This window comes from Pongo pygmaeus, chromosome 22, assembly GCF_028885625.2.
Source record: "Pongo pygmaeus isolate AG05252 chromosome 22, NHGRI_mPonPyg2-v2.0_pri, whole genome shotgun sequence".
In the NCBI taxonomy this organism is placed as follows: domain Eukaryota; kingdom Metazoa; phylum Chordata; class Mammalia; order Primates; family Hominidae; genus Pongo; species Pongo pygmaeus.
The window spans coordinates 21,904,852-21,927,933 of record NC_072395.2 but is presented as its reverse complement, the minus strand read 5'-3'; the positions used below and the strand labels follow the sequence as shown (position 1 = coordinate 21,927,933).

Sequence of the window (23,082 nt, the reverse complement as noted above, 5' to 3'; positions counted from 1 at the left end):
GTTTTGGTATTTTACAGACAGGGGGTGTACATGCTTGTTTGTTAGATTGGCATACTACTGCCTCCAGATGTAGAAGTGGACCTCCAGTGTATCCGATACCCACGTGGCGAACGTTGTCTCCGAGGGGCGATTTATTAATCCCTAGTCCCCCTCTTACACTCCTCCCCCCTTTTGGAGTGTCTGTTATTTCCATCTTGATGACCGTGTGCGTACCTACTGTTTACCTCCCACTTGTAAGTAGAAGGCAGTTCACTGGGTACATACTTGCTTCCAGCTCTATCCATGTTGTGGGAAAAGATGTGAAATCACTCTTTTTTGTGCCTGCACCATTGGAGAATTTTAACTTTCTTGGTGCTTGTTTTTCTCTCTTCTGTTCTTTTCTTTTCTTTTTTTCTTTTCTTTTCTTTTTTTTTTTCTTTTCTTTTTTTTCTTTTCTTTTCTTTTCTTTCCTCCTCCTCCTCCTTCTTTTTTTCATTTTTTTCAGTTGGGTTCTCCTACTTGTGTTGCTCAGTTGCTCAAGCTGGTCTCAAACTCCTGGCCTTGACACTTCTCCCCTCACATCCACCGTCTGGTTGTTGAAATGAGCATCTCTCGTAAAATTGAAAAGATGAAAAAATAAAGAGAAAGACAAAAAGCATGGAGTGAACGTTTCTCTTGACACCTCCCAGGATGTACCTTGGACCTGATAGGAGGGAGGGAGCTTGGCTGGATGGGTTTTCGGTGCTAAATCCTCCCTAGGGCCTCCTTCCCTCTCCCCCTTGTCACTGCTTCTCCCCCAGCCAAGGCTGTCACCGCCGCCGTGGGATTTTCCATGGGAGAGGTATGGGAGAGGACTGACACAGCTTCAAGATCTATATGCTGCCAGACGTCTCTGGCTCAGCGTCCCCCACCAGCTGCCTGCCAACTTCCAGGGAGCTCTGAGGCTGATGCCCCACCCCCCTTCATGTCCCGCCACCGTCCCCTGGCTGGCCTTTGCCCGGGGACCCCAAAGGAACCGCGTTGACTCTGCTTTCAAATCCTCCAGCGAAGACTTCCACCAGCTGCCCCAGGAGGGCCGGATGGGATGAGACTGGACCATCCTGGACCGTGATGTTCTTGGGGGTGGGTTGTACAGGGTGGACTGGCAGCCCCAGCATTGTAAAGGGTCCACAGGTATGGGAATGTCACATAGGATGCCCTCCTTCTCGTCAGCCTGCCTTCAGCTTCCTCAGGCATGAAGACAACTTCCCATCAGAACCTCTTTTCTTCCCTTTCTCCACCACACAGATAAGACCCAGGAGAGGGAGAAAGAGCTCAATAGATACTGCTGACCTTCATTTGTGGAATCCTCAGTCATCTACTGACAGAGAGGTGACTAGACAAGGACCCAAATCAAACACCATTTCCGGATCCTCATGGTGGGATTGGTCTCTCTCTCACATGCACACACACAATTTCCACATCTAGTTCACAAACCACACTAATTTACCCTTTTCACAGTATGCAGTCTGAGTAAAACCCACCCCATCCTCCACCCGGCAGCTGATGAAACCCCTTCTCTACAGCTTATTAAAAAGATTATCTGGGCCGGGCACAGTGGCTCACGCCTGTCATTCCAGCACTTTGGGAGGCCAAGGAGGGTGGATCACTTGAGGTCAGGAGTTCAAGACCAGGCTGGCCAACATGGTGAAACCCCATCTGTATGAAAAATAGAACAATTAGCCAGGCCTGGTGGTATAGGCTTGCAACCATAACTACTCAGGAGACTGAGGTGGGACAGTTTCTTGAGCCAGGGAGGCTGAGGTTGCAATAAGCTGAGATCGTGCCATGGCAATTATTGAGACAGAGCGAGACTCTGTCTCAGTAATAATCATAATATTATTATAAGATGAGTTGTGCATGCTGATACCCACCTGTATTCACAGCTACTTGGGAGGCTGAGATAAGGAGAAGATCACTTGAGGCCCCACAGGTCGAGGCTTCAATCAGCTGTATCCTGGGCAGTCACCAGTCAAGGAGATATGCCCCTCCCCGTTTTCTTTTCTTTTCTTTTCTTTTCTTTTTCTTTTCTTTTCTTTTCTTCTCTTTTCTTCTTTTTTCTTCTCTCTTCTTCTCCCTCCCTTTGTTTGTTTCTTTCTTTCTTTCTTTCTCTCTCTTTCTTTCTTTCCTGCCTGACTGCCTTCCTGCCTTTCTTCTTTCCTCCCTTCCTCCCTTTCTTCTTTCCTCCTGCCTCAGCTTCCCAAAGTGGTGGGATTAATGGCGTGAGGTACCATGCCTGCTTGGCCTAAAGAGACAAGCTTTGAAAGTAAGACACAGACAGCACCTTCCAGTGATCTGATTTATTGATTGACTGATTTAGAGACAGCATCTCACTCTGTCACCCTGGCAGTGGTGCCATCTTAACTCACTCACTGCAGCTTGGATGCTCCTGGACTCAAGCGATCCTTCCACCTCAGCCTCCAGAGTAGAGTACCTGGGACCACAGGCATGTGCCACTGTGCCCAGATCATTTTTATTTATTTATTTATTTTCCTGAGACAGAGTTTCTCTCTTGTTGCCCAGACTTGAGTGCAATGGCGTGATCTTGGCCCACGGCAACCTCTCCCTCCTGGGTTCAAGCAATTCTCCTGCATCAGCCTCCCGAGTAGCTGGGATTGTAGGCATGAGCCACCACGTCTGGCTGATTTTGTATTGTTAGTAGAGACGGGGCTTCTCCATGTTGGTCAGGCTGGTCTCAAACTCCCGACCTCAGATGATCCACCCTCCCCGTCCTCCCAAAGTTCTGGGATGGCAAGCGTGGGCCACTGCTCCTGGCCTTCATTTTTAAATGTTTTTCCACAGAGAGGGTCCCTTCATTTTGTTGCAAACCTCCTGACCCGGCGTCTCAAAGTGCTGGCCTGATGGGCGTGAGCCACTGCGCCTGGACTCCAGGGAATGATTCACGACCACAACCGCTGTACTGATTCTTTCTTTCTCTCTTTCTTTCTTTCTTTCTTTCTCTCTTTCTTTCTTTCTTTCTTTCTTTTTTCTTTCTTTCTTTCTTTCTTTTTCTTTCTATCTTTCTTTCTTTCATTGATGAATTTTTTATTATTGATTGAGTAATTGATTTTGAGACTAAGTCTTGCTCTGGTCGAGGCAAGGCGAGGTGAGGTGCATCACTTTGTAAGCCTCAGCACTGCCTTCCAAAGCCCCATTCAAATGCACAAAGCCCTGTTCCCTTCCTGTAGTTGGAGCTGATGCCTTCCATTGCCTTGGGCTTCTCTCCATTCAGAACCTTTTACAAGAGCAACCCCACCCAGAGGCTGGCTGCGGCTGAGGATTAGGGGGTGTGGTGGGGCTGGAAACTCGGTCCCATATTGTTACAAGCTCAGCCAAGACATCCCCCGACCCCCATTGCTTGCTCACCCTTTGACATCCCCTGACTCCACCACCTTGGAGGCTGACCTCTTTAATTTCTGTCTTTGTTCCTTTCCAGCATTTGAGAAGGGGGTGCAGGAATGAGGGTGTGTGTGGCGAGGGGCTGCGGGGTGGGGACGGAGGGGAGCATCATAAGGGTCGATTTAGTGTCATGCCTCTTTCACTACCACCACCGAAGATGAAAGCAACAATCAGCCAAATACCGCGTGTTCTCATCCATAAGTGGGAACTTATAGATGAGAGTTCTGTGTGGGCGGAACGAGGGGGACGAGAGACACGGGAGCCTACTTGAGGGAGGAGGGGTGGAAGGAGGGACAGCTTCAGGAGAAACCAAAACAGAACAAAACATGAAAACTGTCGAGTACTGTGCTGAGTGTCCGGGTGATGAAATCATATGCACACTGAACCCCCCTGTCAGAAGTTTACCTATGTAACAATCTTGCACATGTATGCTTGAACAAGAAATGAAAGTTAGGGGAGAAAGAGAGAGAGAGGGAGAAAGAGAGAGAGGGAGAGAGGGAAAGAGAGAGAGAGAATTGAAATGAAACACTACTTCCTTGACGTGAGTCAGGGGGTTTCCGGCCTTTTAGGGGAACATTCAGCGACAATGCAGTATTTGGGCCTGTTCTTTCTTTTTCTTCTTTTCTTTCTTTTGGACTGAGTCTCTCTCACTCTGTCACCCAGGCTGCGGTGCAGTGGCGCTCTCTCGGCTCACTGAAACCTCTGCTTCCCGGGTTCCAGTGATTCCTCTTCAGTAGCTGGGATTACAGGGACGCACCACCACAGCTGGCTAATTTTTCTATTTTTAGTAGAGACGGGGATTCTCCATGTTGGTCACGTTGGTATTGAACCCCTGACCTCAAGTGATCCACCCTCCTGGGCCTCCCAAACTGCTGGGATGACAGGCCTGAGCCGCCGGGATTTCAGCCTTTAAAAGTGCGGGCCCTGCCAATTTTCGCTGCGGCCCTTACACTCAGAATGACGTGTCCTCTCTGCCATAGTTTGACTCCTTGAGTCCCCTATGTCATTGCATTCTAGACTGGGCAGCAAGAGCAAAACTCCGTCCCCCCACCTTCCTGTGCAAAAAATAAATAAATAAATAAATAAATAAATAAAATCTCTACACATCACCTATAAGTGTGTGTTCCCATGAGTGATTTCTAAGAAATGTCACTGTACACTGAATGCAGTGGCTCACGTCTGTCCTCCCAGCACTTTGGGAGGCTGAGGTGGGTGGGTCACGAGATCAGGAGTTCAAGGCCAGCCTAGCCAACATGGTGAGACCCCGTCTCTACTGAAAATACGGAACTGAGTCAGGCGCTGTAGGGCAGGCAGCTGTAATCCCAGCTCCTCGGGAGATTGAGGCGGGAGAATAGCTTGAACTTGGCAAGCAGAGGTTACAGTGACCCGGGATGGCGCCACTGCACTACAGCCTGGGTGACAGAGTGAGATTCGGTCTCTAAATAAGTAATTAGAGACAAAGAAAGAAAGAAAAGAAAAAAGAAAAGAAAAGAAAACCAGAAAAGAACGAGAAAATGAAAGAAAAGGCACTGTATCGCTACTGGGCTAGGACCTTCTCTCTTTCTGTCTGTTTCTCTCTGACTCTCTCTGTCTGTCTCTGTATTTCTCTATCTGTCTCTTTCTCTCTCTGTCTGTTTGTCTCTTTCTTTCTCTCTGTCTCTCTCTCTCTCTCTCTGCCTGTCTCACTGTGTCTATCTTCTGTCTACTCTCTTTCTCTGCCTGTCTCTCTCTCTCTCTGTCTGTTTCTCTCTGTCTCTCTCTGTCTCTGTTTCTCTCTGTCTCTCTGTCTGTGTCTGTTTTTCTCTGTCTGTCTGTCTCCTTCATTTTCTGAGTCTCTCTGTCTGTCTCTCTCACCCTCTCTCTGTCTCTCTCTCTGTGCTTATCTTCTATCTTACTCTCTCTACCCGTCTGTCTCTCTCTCTGTCTGTCCCTCTCCCTCCCTTTCTTTCTCTCTCTCTCACTCTCTCTGTCTCTCTCTCTTTCTGTCTGTTTCTTTCTGTCTCTCTCTCTCCATCTCTGTCTGTCTCTCTCTTTCTTTCTCTCTGCCTCTGTCTGTCTCTCTCTGCTTGTCTTTCTCACTGTGTCTGTCTTCTGTCTTACTCTCTTTCTCTGCCTGTCTGTCTCTCTCTCTCCCTGCCTTTCTGTTTCTCTCTTTCTCTCTGTCTCTCTCTCTCCCTGCCTTTCTGTTTCTCTCTTTCTCTCTGTCTCTCTCTCTCTTTCTGTCTGTTTCTCTCTGTCTGTCTCTGTCTGTCTCTCTCTTTTTTTTTTTCAGACGGAGTCTCACTGTGTCACCCAGGCTGGAGTGTAGTGGCGCCATCTTGGCTCACTGCAAGCTCCACCTCCCAGGTTCACGCCATTCTCCTGCCTCAGCCTCCTGAGAAGCTGGGACTAGAGGTGCCTGCCACCACGCCTGGCTAATTTTTTGTATTTTTAGTAGAGACGGGATTTCACAGTGTTAGCCAGTATGGTCTCGATCTCCTGACCTCCTGATCTGCCCGCCTCGACCTCCCAAAGTGCTGGGATGGCAGGAGTGAGCCACCTCACCAGGCCTGTCTCTCTATTTCTTTCCTCTCTCTCTTTCTCTCTCTCTCTCTCTGTGCCTATCTTTTGTCTTACTCTCTTTCTCTGCCTGTCTATCTGTCTCTCTCTCTCTGTCTCTCTCCCTCCCTGTCTGTTTCTCTCTCTCTGTCTCTCTCGCTCTCTCTGTCTCTCTCTCCTGCTGTTTCTCTCTGTCCATCTCTTTCTCTGTCTGTCTCTGTCTCTTTCTCCCTCTGCCTGTCTCTCTCACTGTGTCTGTTTTCTGTGTTACTCTCTTTCTCTGCCTGTCTGTCTTTTGGTCTCTCTCTCCACCTCTCTTTCTGTTTCTCTCTCTCTCTATCACTCTCTCTCTCCGTCTTTCTCTCTTTCTGTCTGTTTCTCTCTGTCTCTGTCTTTCTCTGTCTGTCTTTATCTCTCTCTGTCTCTCTCCCTCCCTGTCTGTTTCTCTCTCTTTCTCTATCTCTCTCTGTTTCTCTCTGTCCATCTCTGTCTCTTTCTCTTTCTGTCTCTCTCTTTCTTTCTCTCTGCCTCTGTCTGTCTCTCTCTGCCTGTCTCTCTCACTGTGTCTGTCTTCTGTCTTACTCTCTTTCTCTGCCTGTCTGTCTCCCTCTCCCTCCCTTTCTCTCTCTCTCTCCGTCTCTCTCTCTTTCTGTTTCTCTCTGTCTCTCTCTATCTGTCTCTTCGTGTCTGTCTGTTTCTCTCTCTTTCTCTATCTCTCTCCCTCCCTATCTGTTTCTCTCTGTCTCTCTCTGTCCATCTCTGTCTTTCTATGCCTGTCTCTTTCTCTGTCAGTCTGTCAGACTCCCTTTGCCGGGGAGGGCCCTGAACCTTCCATGAAAGTGAGAAACACCTGCTTAGAGAGGCCGAGAGGAATATAGACAGATGGGCCTTGCTAGGCTTCACCACTCAGTGTATGATTTTGGTAGGTCGAGGCCAGGTCCCCACTTGGATGGAAGGGGTATTTTCAAACTTTTCTCTCCGTCACGTGTGGCCTCCCTACTTCTCGTATTTCCCTGATAAGCTCCTTGACTTAAAAATACATGGTTAAGGCCGGGTGCGGTGGCTCACGTCTGTCATCCCAGCACTTTGGGAGGCCGAGGCTGGTGGATCACCTGAGATTGTGAGTTCGAGACCAGCCTTGCCAACATGGCGAAACCCTGACTCTACTAAAAATACTAAACAGAGTCAGGCGCAGTGGGGCAGGCGCCTGTAATGCCAGCTACTCGGGAGGCTGAGGCGGGAGAATCACTTGAACCTGGGAGGCGGAGGCTGCAGTGAGCCGAGATCATGCCACTGCACTACAGCCCGGGCTGTAGAGTGAGTGAGACTCTGTAAATAAATAAATAAATAAATAAATAAATAAATAAATAAATGCATTCTTTTCCGTGCTGACTGACACTTGCAGGCATTGGTTGTCTTCGGGCATCACTTAGCGGCAACTGTTATTGAAAGTCGAGGTGACCTGGAGGGAGGTCTCGCCCACTTCACCGATCCTGGGGCAACGGGTTTCTCTCTCTCCCTTCTGGAGGCCCCTCCTTCTCTCCCTCATTGCCTAGGGAACCTCAGCACTGGCGGGGGCCCTATTGTCCTTTGATCAGCTATTTAGTTTTCTTTGTGTGTTGGTTTCTTTCATGCACATAGACTCTTCTACTTGGGTTTTAGGACGGGTCAGTTTAATTTTCAAGTTGCCCCCCACCTCCCCCCACTACCCACGTCCCTTTACCTTCATTTAGTGAGTCAGTTAGGTGGGTTCCCCCCAAACCCCCCACCCCCCGCCTCCCAACAGCCTGCTTGGAAACCTTCCGGAGCCATCCCGGTGTGCCTCTGTCTTCTCTCCCCTTCCCCCAGCACTTGCTGGGGATCTCATTCTTGCCAGGCTGACATTTGCATCGGTGGGCCTCTGTCCTCCCTCAGTGGCCACCGTTTTTGAAGATGGGTGTGGCACGGTCCCACTTCCCCAGAGGCAGCTTGGGCCGATGGCATAACCCTTGACCCGCGTGGGCAAGCGGGCGGGTCTGCAGTTTTGGAGTTTTCCCCCCGCTTCCCTTCTCAAGCCTCCCTCCCTAGGAAAGCTTCCCCCTGGCTGGGTCTCTATTACCTTTTATCATGATGTTTTAGTTTCTCTGCCCTCTGGCCAGCATAGTTTCACAATGGGAAGGGTGTCACAGCTCTAGTCTGGGCCTTCTTAGTATTCGCCCAAAATAAAATCGCTTTCTGAAAACTAGTACTTTGCTCACTTAAGATTTCCAGGGATGGTGCCTTGTCCCGTGTTTTTTGGCTTGTTTTGTTTTGTTCATATTTTTCCTTTTTCATATGTATTTATTTTCAGGTGAAGTAGAAATCCCCAGTTTTCAGGAAGACGTATATTTTCCCCAGGACGTGTTAGCTGCTGTTTTCTCCTGTTGTTAACTAGCGCTTTTGTGAATCTCTCAACGTGTAGTGAGAGCCGGTTGATGTTTACTATACTTCAGAACATCTTATTTTCTAGAAATCCGTAAGTGAATGCTGCTGCTGCTCTTGTTGCTGTTGCTGCTCTTGTTGCTGTTGTTGTTTTCAAAGCACACCCCGGCCACCGTTTATGGGATCAAAAGCGTTATAAAATATGTGTAATTATTTCCTTAGCATGCCCTTCCTCCTCCTCTCTGTGACTCTTTGTTTCTGTCTCTCTCTTTCTCTGTCTTCTCTCTCTCTGTCTTTCTCTCTCTGCCTGTCTCTCTCACTGTGTCTGTCTTCTGTCTTACTCCTTTTCTCTGCCTATCTGTCTGTCTCTCTCTATCTCTGCCTGTCTGTCTCTGTCTCTCTCTCTCTCCCTGTGTGTCTGTTTCTCCCTGTCTCTCTCTGTCTCTGTCTCTCTGTCTGTTTCTCTCTGTCTCTCTCTCTCCATCTCTGTGTGTCTCTCTCTTTCTTTCTCCCTGTCTCTGTCTGTCTCTCTCTGCCTGTCTGTCTCACTGTGTCTGTCTTCTGTGTTACTCTCTTTCTCTGCCTGTCTGTCTGTCTCTCTCTCTTTCTCTCTCTGTCTCTCTCCTTTGTTTCTCTCTGTCTCTCTCTGTCCATCTCTGTCTTTCTCTGTCTGTCTCTTTGTCTGTCTGTATCTCTCTTTCTTTCTCTGTCTCGCTGTCTCTGTCTCTCTCTGTCTCTCTCACTGTGTCTGTCTTCTGTCTTATTCTCTTTCTCTGTCTGTCTGTCTGTTGGTCTCTGTCTCTCTCTCCCAGTCTGTCTGTCCGTTTGTCTCTCTCTCTCTCTCTGTCTGTCTGTTTTTTCTCTCTCTCTCTTTGCCTGTCTGTTTCTCTGTCTCTGTCTCTCTGTCTCTTTCTCTGCCTGTCTCTCTCTCTCTGTGTCTGTCTTCTGTCTTACTATCTTTCTCTGTCTGTCTGTCTCTCTCTATCCTTGTCCGTTTCTCTCTCTGTCTGTCTCTCACTTTCTGTCTGTTTCTCTCTCTCTCCCTCTGTCTGTCTCTGTCTTTTTCTCTCTGTCTTTCTCTCTGTCTGTCTCTCTTTTTCTTTCTCTCTGTCTCTCCAACTGTCTCTGTCTCTCTCTGTGTGTGTGTCTGCCTTCTGTCTTACTCTCTTTCTCTGCCTGTCTGTCTCTCTCTCTCTCTCTCTGTCTCTCTCTTTCTGTCTCTGTCTCTCTTTCTGTTTCTCTCTGTCTCTGTCAATCTCTGTATTTCTCTGTCTGTCTCTCTCTTTCTGTTTTTCTCTCTTGTGTATTTTTGTGTCTCTCTATCTCTCTCTCTCCTCTCTCTCTCTCGCTCGCTCTCTGGCTCTCGCTATCACCCACCCTCTCTTTCTTTGCAAAATAAGTTCAAGTACATCTAATCTAATCCATTACCATGGCCTGAATTCTTAACTTTAGACATCCCAGATTTGATCTCCCTGCAAAATGCTGTACGCAACTGGCGAGTTGATTTCTGGATTCAGATACCTCATAGATACTACATATTAATAAAGATTCAACCCTAAAATCTGGGGTTGTGTCTCCCTCGACTGTCTCGTAAAGTCATACATCTGTTCACCTAGGATGCTGGGAGCGTTTTCTCAATGTGCATCTGCTCGTGTCCTACATGAACTGTGACCGAGCCCTGTCCCTTCTGTCTCAAATATGTATCTGCACACATTTCTCTCCATTTCCACAACTACCCATGGCCCATTGTGGAACCACTGGCTCTTCGAAAAAAAACCCAGAAGTGGCTTCGGCTTTTTGGCTAGGAGGCTTAAACCTGCTGAGAACGTTCCTGCCCAGGATTCTGTGTGAACAAAAGTGCTTCTGCTGGGAGCTGGGATCCTCAGCACCATGCTTGCTAGCCCTGGATGAGTCTCTGGAAGGACATACGGGACTCCACAAAGCTGACCTATCCCACCGAGGTCAAATGGATACCTCTGCATTGGCCCGAGGCCTCCAACTTACATCACTGTCACCATCACCGTCAGCATCCTTGTGAGCCTGCCCAAGACCCCGACACCAGAAAGACTCTTGGGAGACTGACCTTCCTTGGCTAAAGTCCAAAGGGATGGTGACTTCCACCCACAAGATCCCCACTGAACTGCAAAGATGTGGAGCGTAGGTCAGAGAGGGTACCAGGAGGGAAAACGTCCTGACAGGCGATGAGCTCCCTAGGCTCTAGCTACCCCACTCACGTCCCACGTACCGGGCACCCATGGGACACCGCTGCTTTATCCCCTCCTCTGTCCACAGCCGCCTCCATCCCACTCCACAACCCACGCACACGTGCTGGAGGTTACAAAACCACACGGTGTGAATACAGCCTGATGGAGCAAGAACTCATTTCACGAGGCGGGGTGGTGGGGTGGGGGTTGCGGGTTCTGTAGAGAGCCTGATTCTCCCTCGTGGGTGGCTACAGGATACAAATGAATATCGCTTCTTGGGTGGAGGGGCTTCCTTAGGCCTTCACGTTTGTGGGACTATCTCTCAAAACCTTCCTTGAGGCCACAAAATAGATTCCAGCCCACCCCTCGATATTTCCCCAGGTGCTGGATGTATCCTGTCAAGAGACCTGAGCCTGACACGTTGAGTGAGACACTTTTATTGGCTTTGTGTGTTTGTTTGTTTCTGAGATGGAGTCTTGCTCTGTACCCCCTGGCTAGAGTGCAGTGGCGTGATTTCAGCTCACTGCAACCTCTGCCTCCTGGGTTCCAGCGATTCTCCTGCCTCAGCGCCACCACACCTGGCTTATTTTTTTATTTTTAGTAGACACGGGGTTTGACCCTGTTTCATTGGTTTTCACTGGAGATTCTAGATTCGAGTCACATCTCATTGTGTGCCACATAACGACTTCTTTTTTTTTCTTTTTTTCTTTTTTTTTAAAGCACAATATATCTCCTTTATTAGAGTGGCTTTATATATCATTATAATTGTGTTATAGATGAAGAAAAGGTATTAAACATGATGCTAATGATAGTGAAAGTGAAAACAAAAGAAAGGCTATCTATTTTGTAGTTAGAATAAAGTTGCTCAGTATTTAGAGTTACCTAAATACGTCAGCATTTAAACTCCTCCTAGTAAAAGCTTGCCAATCTGCATAATCCTTCTATAAACACAATTTTTGATATGGTTAAGTTTTTTAAGAATCCGCCTCCTGCAACATAGCTGAACAGAAAATACACATTTAAAAAAGAACAACACAGGGATCAACCAGACTTCAGAAAAAATCAAAAACAACACAAGTCTCATGAAGAACTGAGTTCTTAAAATTTTACGGAGAACATAGCTATTGGAAGAGAAGGCAGTATTGGCAAGTTGATTGTTATATTTGTCAGCAAAAGGTAGCACTATTTTTTTTGGTAATCTTTCAGGCACGGCAGCTACTACTGTAAAATGAGATACAATACATTAAACAACATATTCACAAATCAAAAAATATTTTAGTAATGTATTGCTTCAGATTGAGAAGCAAATCAAGTGATAAAACTCCACCGCTATAATAATTAACCCCAAAGATAACCATATCTGACAAAAAAAAACTACCACAGAGTTATGACTTCAGAATTATACTTTCTCTTGATATTTATTTATTTACTTATTTTATTTATTTTTTAATTTTTTTCTTGAGATGGCGTCTCGCTCTGTCGCCCTGGCTGGAGGGCAATGGTGTAATCTTGGCTCACTGCAACCTCCACTTCTGGGGTTCAAGCGATTCTCCTGCCTCAGCATCCTGAGTAGCTGGGACTACGGTCACCCGCCACCATGCCCAGCTAATTTTTATACTTTTAATAGAGACGGGATTTCACCATGTTGGCCAGGATGATCTCAATCTCTTGACCTTGTGATCCACCTGCCTTGGCCTCCCAAAGTGCTGGGATAAGAGGCATGAGCCACCATGCCTGGACTTCTCTTGATATTTAAACTTTTAAGTCATTCCAGAAAAATACAATAAATGTCATCAGTAAGTATGGTGTTGAGGCAAATGTAGGACCAAAGTTTTTCATATGTTATTCAGTTGATAACAATATGACCTGGGTAGTAATTTCCTATCTGTCTACTCATACACAAATATAAAAAAGTAAAACAGAGATACTGCTAAATAAAAGGGCACACTAAGATCTTAATAGTAACTCAATAAACTGGAACACTGTCAAAAAGCAGCAAGTAGTGAATTTTTTCAGTGTTTTTTTCTATTATCCAATAAGTGATTTATGCTATTCCTTTCCAATTTCCCAAGCACTTTTTGTCCCAATCACCATTTCTGTGTTCAAAGAAAAAATAAGAAATCAAGTAACAAAACTAAACAAGCAAACAAACAAACAAAACACAACTACGGTATCTGCTAAAGTTTGGTAGAAGACTGAAACTGTTGAGTATAAGTATCTGGTATTCTATTATCATTAGTTAACTTAAGAGTTTGTTAAAGACATACATTTCATAAGAAAACATGTTAGTTTGAAGTTATTGACCAGTATGTACCATCCCTATGTATTAGTAAACAAATTCATGACAATAAAGAGCTATCTAACAAGAAAAATTAGTGACTACCAGCACCATCAACAAGACTTTGTCTTTACAATTCATTACCACTTACCATGCATTATAATGTCTAGGATTGACTCTGATAGAATTTCAAAAACAAGCTAATGCTTTGTCCATCTCTTCAATTAAGACAAACTCCTGCCCTAATAGAGTATAGGCATAAGCATAATTTGGATCCACTTGGATAGCTCTCTGGAAGAATTTAATTGCAATATCCTGTTCCCATTGCAGACTGAAACACTTCCCTGCAGCACACCAGGCCTCTGGCGAATTTTTATCCATGTCTGTGGAGTCTTTTGACAGAACTGAAAGAGTAACATCTTTTTGAAGCTGCCAAAGTGTTGTAGAGTAGATTTCCATGCCTTCGACTCTATAATTCTCAATCCTTCTAACCTCTGAGAATACTCTTTCAGCTTGCATGTACTCTGAAAGTTCAAAATAGACCCTTCCAATTTGGCACATTACCCAACCAGTATTGTAGTGGTGAGAAGGTAAATGGCTCAAAATATTCACAGCTTCTTTGCAATGGTATGAACACAAAGCTAAATAACCTTTCCCCCTTTCACGAAGAAGGCTCATCAAGCCTTCTGCTGCTGCTTTTTGTAGATTAAAAGCCTGAATCTGAGGTGTGATTGTGGATATTTTCCCTTCTGAATGATGAAAGAGTCCAATTTTGTAATTTCCAGGCTATCGTTTATGTTAGGTTGAGTTATTCCTCCTTCATTAGTTTTACTTTTTGTTTTTCTGTTTGGGATTTTAGGTGGAAACTTAATTTTTAATGTCTTCCTATTCTCCTTGGTTGTGGAACTGTCACTAGTAAAGAGTCGTGAACTTCTTCAATGCAGTGCATTTGGGGGAGATATCATAGTGGGGCTCAATATCTGAGGTGTTGTATTTATTTACGGATGAGAACTTTCTGTTTGTGCAAGAATTGGGGTTACCTCTCGGCTATTTCCACTCTGTGAGAAGACAGACTTTGCTCCAGTTTGGCCGATTCTGGCAACAGACTTTTTTGAAGGGGCTCTGGTGGATGGCACATCAATTTCAGAAGGTGTATTAGTGTAGTTTTGTAAATAGGATCCATCTCCAGGACTTGGGGTTTCTAATGGCAAAATCCCAATACTTGGGGTTAATGGACTAAGAGCTGCTGGTCCTCCTAATAAACTTCGACCAGTTTTTGGTTTATTTTGAACCTGCTTAGAAAATATGGAAGTTCCTGTTCCCAGTGGGACAGTTTCAGGTGAAATTACAGCTGAATCAATAGAAGATACTGGGGAATCTGTATTCAAAGAATACTTTGAATTGGAAGATTCTAAATTCAATCTGTTTAGTTCAGTTGTGTCCTGGGGTGTTTCTGTAAGAACGATCTCAGGCTGTCTGTGACACAAACTATGATTAGGTACTTGTGTTGTGCAAGAGTTGGGCAGACAGTTGCTAAAGTTCTGTAAAGACCTGAATTTAATTGTTTGGTCAGGATCTGGCTTTTCAACTATTTCACATAACGATTCAAAGGGATAACAGAAAAAAAGATTTAAACTAAGGCTATTTTGGTAGCATTCTGATCCTTTGGCAAGCCGATCTGTCTTTCAATATACATGTCCGAATAATGGAAGGGGAAAGCAAGCTGAATCACCAAACTCAGTAACAATATCATCATGGATTTTCTGCTTATGAAACACTCCACCGGATAAGATTTGTTCCCCTTCTGCAAGCTTGCTGGGATCAACACAACACTTTGCAAGCAGGTATTTGCATTGCGTTGTAGTACAACTGTGTCCTTTCAGGAGTCTATATGCTTTATAGGCCTTTCCCGGGTGCTAAGAACAGGTTGCCAGTAAAAATAAGGCTTCTTCTCAGTGTACTTCTGCATAAAGGCGTTCTGTGAGGAAAACCCCATCTTGGTATGCATACAGGTTTAGTGCTTGCCACATAGCAGCCTGGACGGGTTCCTGCAGCACCGTCATCGTCGAGGCACAGACCCACTTTCTGCAACGCCTCAGGCAACCTCCCAACCCGCCCAACCTCCTTCCCCCCGTAGCCGCTCCGGCCCGGCCAGCCACGGCTCATTTAAACTCACCAGTTTTGTAGGTTGCCTGTTCACTCTGATGGTAGTTTCTTTTGCTGTGCAGAAGCTCTTTAGTTTAATTAGGTCCCATTTGTCAATTTCGGCTTCTGTCGTCATTGCTTTTGGTGTTTTACACATGAAATCCTTGCCCATTACTATGTCCTGAATGGTAATGCCTAGGTTTTCTTCTAGGGTTTTTATGGTTTTAGGTCTAACATTTAAGTCTTTAATCCATCTTGAATTGATTTTTATATAAGGTGTAAGGAAGGGATCCAGTTTCAGCTTTCTACATATGGCTAGCCAGTTTTCCAAGCACCATTTATTGAATAGGGAATCCTTTCTTCATTGCTTGTTTTTCTCAGGTATGTCAAAGATCAGATAGTTGTAGACATGTGGCATTATTTCTGAGGGCTCTGTTCTGTTCCATTGATCTATATCTCTGTTTTGGTACCAGGACCAGGCTGTTTTGGTTACTGTAGCCTTGAAGTATAGTTTAAAGTCAGGTAGTGTGATGCTTCCAGCTTTGTTCTTTTGGATAACGATTGACTTGGTGATTCAGGCTCTTTTTTGGTTCCATATGAACTTTAAAGTAGTTTTTTCCAATTCTGTGAAGAAAGTCATTGGTAGCTTGATGGGGATGGCAAAGGGCTCTAGAACTAGAAATAACATTTGACCCAGCCATCCCATTCCTGGGCATATACCCAAAGGACTATAAATCATGCTGCTATAAAGACACATGAACACATATATTTATTGCAGCATTATTCACAATAGCAAAGACTTGGAACCAACCCAAATGTCCAACAATGATAGACTGAATTAAGAAAATGTGGCACATATACACCATGGAATACTATGAAGCCATAAAAAAGGATGAGTTCATGTCCTTTGCAGGGACATGGATGAAATTGGAAATCATCATTCTCAGTAAACTATCACAAGAACAAAAAACCAAACACCGCATAGTCTCACTCATAGGTGGGAATTGAACAATGAGAACATATGGACACAGGAAGGGGAACCTCACACTCTGGGAACTGTTGTGGGGTGGGGGGAGGGGGAAGGGATAGCATTGGGAGACATACCTAATGCTAGATGACGAGTTAGTGGGTGCAGTGCACAGCATGGCACATGTATACATATGTAACTAACCTGCACATTCTGCACATGTACCCTAAAACTTAAAGTAAAATAATAATAAAAAAATAAAAATAAAAAATAAACTCACCAGTTACCAGGGGTTGGGGGAGGCCAAACCAGAATGACTTCTTTACCCTGCTGACTCTGGAAAGCCTGGCCCCTTGTGATCCATTGCAAAGTGAGAGTCACCTCAGGTTTGGAAAACGGATCTGATCCCAAGTTCAGTGGAGGGATGTGGCATGTAGGACGAAGGACTCTCTTCCTTCTGATTTGGTCTGCACAGTGGGGCCTAGGGCTGGAGCTCTCTCTTTGCGGACTGCTGACTCCCTCAACCTTGGGTTCCATCGGCCCCACCCTGGGACACGGGCCTTGGCAATTTCTGGCCCTTCCTGGCCCTTAAGTCGCTGTCAGAAACCCCATCTCGTGCTCGGATGCCCCAATGACTGTGGCTCGCACCTCTCTGGAAACATTGAAAATCTCTCCTCTATGCATGGTCACCTATAACCCCAGGAGCTCGGTACACACGGCCGCCTTCCACCTCACTGCTTTCAGGAGAGAATGCTGAGTCTCCTACGGATTCTTGACTTGAGTTCTTCATGGGTGTGTTGTTAAGACGTAGTTAGACCAGACGTATTAACTCAGGCCGGGTGCTGGTGGCTCACGTCTGTAACCCCAACACTTTGGGAGGCCGAGACCGTAGGCTCCCTTGAGGAATCACCTAACGCTGGAGAGTTTGAGGATGCAGTGAGTGAGCCATAATGGTGTCACTGCACTCCAGTTTGGGTGAAAGACAGAGTGAGGCCCTGTCACAGGCAAGCAGGCAGACAGACAACAGCTGTATTATGTTCCTCTCAGGGTAGGAAGTAAAAATAACAGAAAACAGCACTTAATTTTTTTTTCGAGGGGGACAGAATTTCACTCTTGTTGCCCACGCTGGAGTGCAATGGCACCATCTCAGCTCACTGCAACCTCCACCTCCCGTGATCAAGCGATTTTCCTGCCTCAACCTCCTGAGTAGCTGGGATTACAGGCATGTGCCACTACACTTGGCTGATTTTGTATTGTTAGTAGAGATGGCATTTCTCTATGTGGGTCAGGCAGGTCTCAAACTGGCCACCTCAGGTGATCTGCTCACCTCGGCCTCCCAAAGTGCTGGGATGACAGGCGTGAGCAATTGTGCCTGGCCAGTTACTTTTTTTTTAATTTTCAATTTTAATCTATTTATTATTATTATTTATTTTTGAGACGGAGTTTCACTCTGTTTCCCAGACTGGAGTGCAGTGGCGTAATGTCAGCTCACTGCAAGCTCTGCCTCCTAGGTTCACACCATTCTCCTGTCTCAGCCTCCAAATTAGCTGGGACTACAGGCGCCCGCCACCACGCCTGGCTAATTTTTTGTATTTTGAGTAGAGACGGGGTTCCTGTGGCTGCCAGGATGGTCTCGATCTCCTGATCCCCGTGATTCGCCCCCCTCGGCCTCCCAAAATGCTGGGATTACAGGCGTTAGCCACCGTGCCCAGCCTATTTATCTATTTATTAACTTTGAGTCCAGCTTATGAAACCAGTCAGTTTTTGTATTTTTTTAAAGACAAGATTTCACCATGTTGCCAAGGCTTGGATGGAGGGATCCACCTTCCCTCGCCTCCCAAAGTGCGGGGATGACAGGCATGAGCCTACCGTGCCCAGCTCCCCCAATTCCCCCCCAGCTTATCCCTCAGGTGCCCAAGGCCGAGCGGTGGTGTGTGGTTCCCACCCCCAGCACCCCTCCTCCGGTGGCCACCACTGTGTCTGCAAGTGGGTCCTGAGGGAGCTCTTTGGTGTGGGGGTTGAGGCGGTTGAGTGAGACGCACCCCTCCCACGCAGGGAAGGGTGTCACCTGGTCTGGCGAGCGCAGGTCCCGTGCTCCCCTCTGGCGGGTGCGCGCGGGCCATGTGAGCTATCGCGTTGGGCTCGGGCAGGTGATGCATGCACCGGCAGGCCGCCAAGGGGCTACTGTTCGGCCTCCGACAGGTTGTGTGTAGGTTTACTTGGAGGTGCTCTGCCTGGGAGAAAGGAGGCAGGTGGACGGGGGGACCCTTGGGGGATTGCGTACACGCGCAGCGGCCAGGTCCCTGCCCAGACAGCGAAGGCTTAAGGTTGCCGCACGCAGATTTTTCTTGGTACTGCAAGCCCCCTCCCTTCCCCAGGTGTCCCTGAGTGCCTCTGTGGGCCCGACGAGGGGCGACTGGCAGGTGGGGAGTGTGACCCATACTCGGTGAGAAAGCCTTCTGTAGCGACCCAAGAGTTGTGCCTTTGGGTTACAGGATCCTCCGGCCTGCCACCTCTCGTCTGCATTATGGTAGTGCTGCCATAGTGACTCACTTGCAGAGGACCCTCTTCCCCTTCCCCCTCGATGGGGTGGGGGTGGAGGGCGAGGGTTCTGCTGGCCTCTGCGGTGGGGACCGATGGTGCCTCGTCACCTACTATGTGACACGTGTCTCCCCCTTCTGAGTTGGTGGAGGATCCTGCTGGGCCGGTCCGGCATCCTAGAGGTTGGGAGGCTGCGCAAGAGGTGGCTGTGCCCGGTGTTCCATCCAGTGAGTGACCCGCTCTGCTGTGAGCCGGATCTCTGCCCACTCCCCTGTGGAGAAGCGACTAGTGCCGACGACCGCATTTGCGTGGCATGGGGTTGGGCTGCCTGGCCCTGGGAAGCGTCCCAAGTGGGGGCCATGCCAGTCTCCCAGAGCTTGACTGGGATGGAGTTTGGAAGAGAAACGAGCAATGTGGCCCTGGCGTTGGGTTTGTGGTGAGGTCGCTTCGGGGTCCTGATGGCGGGACCCAGGGCTCGTGAGGTGGGTCTCAGGGGGTGCCGAGGGCCATCCGGCATCCTAGGTGGGGTACCGTGGGACCTCCCTCGTGTCTGTGGCAGTGGAATCCAGTGGTCGTGTTTTCCTGGTGGCCCAGCTGTGCCTGAGGTTTCTCCCCGAGCCGCCCCTCTGTGAGATCCTGGGTCCCCATGTCCTCGTGGTCCCTGGCCTTGCCTGTCTGTGCCCTCCACCCCACCCGTGGATCCTCTCTCCCTTAGTGGCTCACTGGCTTAGGCCGTGGCGGCCCCGTTTAGGACCAAACCCGGCTCCGCCTTGTGGGGCGCCGCCGCTGGCCACGGGTTGGCCCGTTGTCCATGTCCTCAGGCGTGCGCCTTCGGGACCAGTTCGGCGGCACCCCACATGGGCCTCGTGTGTGCCTTGAGGGTTTGGGGTTGGCCTGGAGTTCATGCGAGGAAGAGGGTTCCGTGGGCTGGCCACGACGGCGGCGGTGGTGGGGGAGCCGCGGGCCCGCCGAAGGCCAGTCAGCCACTCCAGGTACCGCGCGGGGCTGCCCCGTGCCCACGGCGTGCAAGTGGCCGCTGGCCCCTCGCGGCTGCTGTGCACGGGTCGGGCGGTCTGCCTCCTCACACGTGGCGCGAAGGGTCAGGAGTGGTGAGCCCGTCGGGGGGTGTTGTGTCGTGGGTGGATGGGATGTCCAGTTTACCGTACCACCACCCCTCTCCCACCGCCCCACGCTGCTCCCTCCCTCCCACACTCCGGGTTGCCCACCCTGCCATGCCTATCTTCATGACTGGGACACCGGGCTCATCCTCACAAGGCCTGGAGGCCACTTTCTACCTACATGGTTGATCCTACCAGAACCGTATGCTTGTCTCAAAGATTAAGCCATACATGTCTAAGTACGCAGGGCCGGCACAGTGAAACTGTGAATGGCTCATTAAATCAGTTATGGTTCTTTTGGTCACTTGCTCCTCTCCTACTTGGAAAACTGTGGTAATTCTAGGACAAATACATGCCGACGGGCACTGACCCCCTTCACAGGGATGATGCATGCATTTATCAGATCAAAACCAACCCAGTCAGCCCCTCTCTGGTCCCGGCCAGGGGGTCAGGTGCCACCGGCTTTGGTGACTCTAGATAACCTCAGGCCAATCGCACTCCCCCAGTAACAGCGATGACCCATTCGAACGTCTGCCCTATCAACTTTCGATGGTAGTTGCTGTGCCTACCATGGTGACCATGGGTGATGGGGAATCAGGGTTCCATTCTGGAGAGGGAGCCTGAGAAACTGCTATCACATTCAAGGAAGGCAGCAGGCGGACAAATTACCCACTCCCGACCCGGGTAGGTAGTGATGAAAAATAGCAATACAGGACTCTTTTGAGGCCCTGTAATTGGAATGAGTCAACTTTGAATCCTTTAACGAGGATCCATTGGAGGGCAAGTCTGGTGCCAGCAGCCGCGGTAATTCCAGCTCCAATAGCGTATATTAATGTTGCTGCAATTAAAAAGCTAGTAGTTGGATCTTGGGAGCGGGCGGGAGGATGAGCCATGGCCCGTCCCCACCCCTTGCCTCTCGGCAACCCCTCGATGTTCTTAGCTGAGTGTCCCGCGGCCTGAAGCGTTTACTTTGAAAAAGTTAGTGTGTTCAAAGCAAGCCCAAGCTGCCTGGATACCGCAGATAGGAATGATGGAATAGGACCGCGGTTCTATTTTGTTATTTTTCGAAACTGAGGCCATGATTAAGAGGGACAGCCGGGGGCATTCATATTGCACCACTAGAGGTGAAATTCTTGGACCGGTGCAGTTCGGACCAGAGTGAAAGCATTTGCCAAGAATGTTTTCATTAACTAAGAATGAAAGTTGGAAGTTCGAAGATGATCAGATACCGTCATAGTTCCAACCATTAACGATGCCGACTGGTGATGTGGCAGGGTTATTTCCATGACCCGCTGGGTAGCTTCCAAGAAACCAAAGTCTTTGGGTTTTTGGATTCCAGGGGGGAGTATGGTTGCAAAGCTGAAACTTAAAGGAATTGGTGGAAGGACACCACCTGGAGTGGAGCCTACGGCTTAATTTGACTCAACATGGGAAAACTCACCCGGCTGGGACACAGACAGGATTGACAGATTGCTAGCTCTTTCTCAATACCGTGGGTGGTGGTGCATGGCCTTAGTTGGTGGAGTGATTTGTCTGGTTAATTCTGATAACGAACGAGACTCTGGCATGCTAACTAGTTACGTGACCCCCAAGCGGTCGGCGTCCCACAACTTCTTAGAGGGAGAAGTGGCGTTCAGCCACCCGAGATTGAGCAATAACAGGTCTGTGATGCCCTTAGATGTCCTGGGCTGCATGCGTGCTACACTGACTGGCTCAGCATATGCCTACCCTATGTGGCAGACGTGGGTAACCTGTTGAACCTCATTGGTGATGGGGATCGGGGATTGCAATTATTCCCCATGAACGAGGAATTCCCAGTAAGTGAGGGTCATAGGCTTGCGTGAAGTCCCTGCCCTTTGTACACAGCGCCAGTTGCTACTACTGAATGGATGGTTTAGTGAGGCCCTTGGATCGGCTCCACTGGGTCAGCCCACTGCCCTGGTGGAGCTCTGAGAAGACAGTCGAACTTGACTATCTAGAGGAAGTAAAAGTCGTAACAAAGTTTCTGTAGGTGAACCTGCAGAAGGATCATTAATGGAGAAGAGTGAAGCCACAGAGGCTCCGCCGCGTCCTTCCTCCTTGGCTGACTGTGTTCCCTGTGAGATGCATGCACGGGCGGGGTCATTCCCTTTGTTTGTTGCACGGCCCCGCCTGCCCTGAGAGCCAGAGAACTCGGGAGGGAGAGGGGGATAGAGAGAGACACGTGTGTGGGGAAGAAACAGTGTGTGTGTGTCGTGGGGCGGGCTGGATGGCTCGCCAGCCTGGTGAGCAGCGGGGAGCCATCCCCTGCCGTGGCCCCCACGTGTGTGTTGGCCGGTGCGGGGGTGGTTCTCAGCATCAGGGCGGGGTGGGGTTCTCGGTGCCCTCCCCACCGGGGCCGTCATCCTGCCGTGTCCTGCCAGCTCGGCCCCATCCCGCCTGCTCCCGTCAGGGCCAGCCAGGTTCCCATCGCTGCCACTGCCGCCATTGTTGCCTCTTCAACACCGCACCACCGGGCCCGGCCCGGCCCACTGGCTCTCACCAGCCTTCCCACTAGGGCGTCTCAAGGATAGGGGGTCAGACGCCTGTCCCCCCTCCTCTTGCGCCCACGCCGTCCAGTTACCTAGCGCGTTCTGGCGCGGAGGCTTAAGGACCCCTTGAGGGGGTAGCCCGTCCACCTGTGAGTCAGGTGCTGTGGGCCCGCGGGTGAGTCCTTTCAGGAGGGGCCCGCCCCTCCCTCACTTCCCCCACCGACTCCATCTCCCTGGCCGGCCAGGGCCACGCCGCACTTGCGTGTCGCCACTGATGCTGGTGGGGGCTTTACCCAGTGGCCATCGTGCTGTCGCGCGTGTGCCGTGCGTGTGGCATGTGCCCCATGCCATGAGGGCAGGAACTCCCGGGTGCCCGTGGGTTGGTGTCAGCATTAGCCCCCCGCCCCGTGGTCGGCACCACCTCCCTGTGTTGTGAAACCTTCCGATCCCTCTCTGGAGTCTCGTCCCATTGCTGTCTGACTGGCCGGCCGGAGGTAAACCCTCTGGGGGACGTGCTGTGCCAGGAGGGCCTCCCATTCTTAGGAGCACCCTCACCAAATTGACCTTGTATGACTTTTACCGGTGGATCACTCGGCTTCTGCGTTGAGGAAGAATGCATCTAGCTGTGAGAATTAATGTGAATTGCAGGACAAATTGAACATGGACACTTCGAACTCACTTGTGGCCTGTGTTCCTCCCAGGGCTATGCCTGTCTGAGCGTCGCTTGCCGATCAATAGCCCCCAGGGGTGCCTCTGGGCTCTTCGGGGTGCATGGCTGGGGGTTCCATATCAGGGCCCTCCAGGGCCCTCCATACCCCCAAGTGCAGACAGGCGACATCCACGATCCTCTTCCACTGTACCCGCCCCTTCCCCCTCCCCCTGCAGGCCCTGTGGCACGCATTGGGTGGCGTGGGGAAGGGGTCTCCCGGCTGTGAGGAAGAGAGAGATGGCAGCGCTGCCACCC

The 23,082-nt window shown here is 49.1% G+C and overlaps 2 pseudogenes; one reads left to right on the top strand and one right to left on the bottom strand.

Annotated features, from left to right (window-relative positions):
* Window positions 1-13,625: 13,625 nt before the first annotated feature.
* On the bottom strand, window positions 13,626-14,900 carry LOC129027760 (cell division cycle protein 27 homolog; annotated as a pseudogene).
* A 7,789-nt stretch (window positions 14,901-22,689) lies between these two features.
* On the top strand, window positions 22,690-22,841 carry LOC129027762 (5.8S ribosomal RNA; annotated as a pseudogene).
* The last annotated feature ends 241 nt before the right edge of the window (window positions 22,842-23,082 follow it).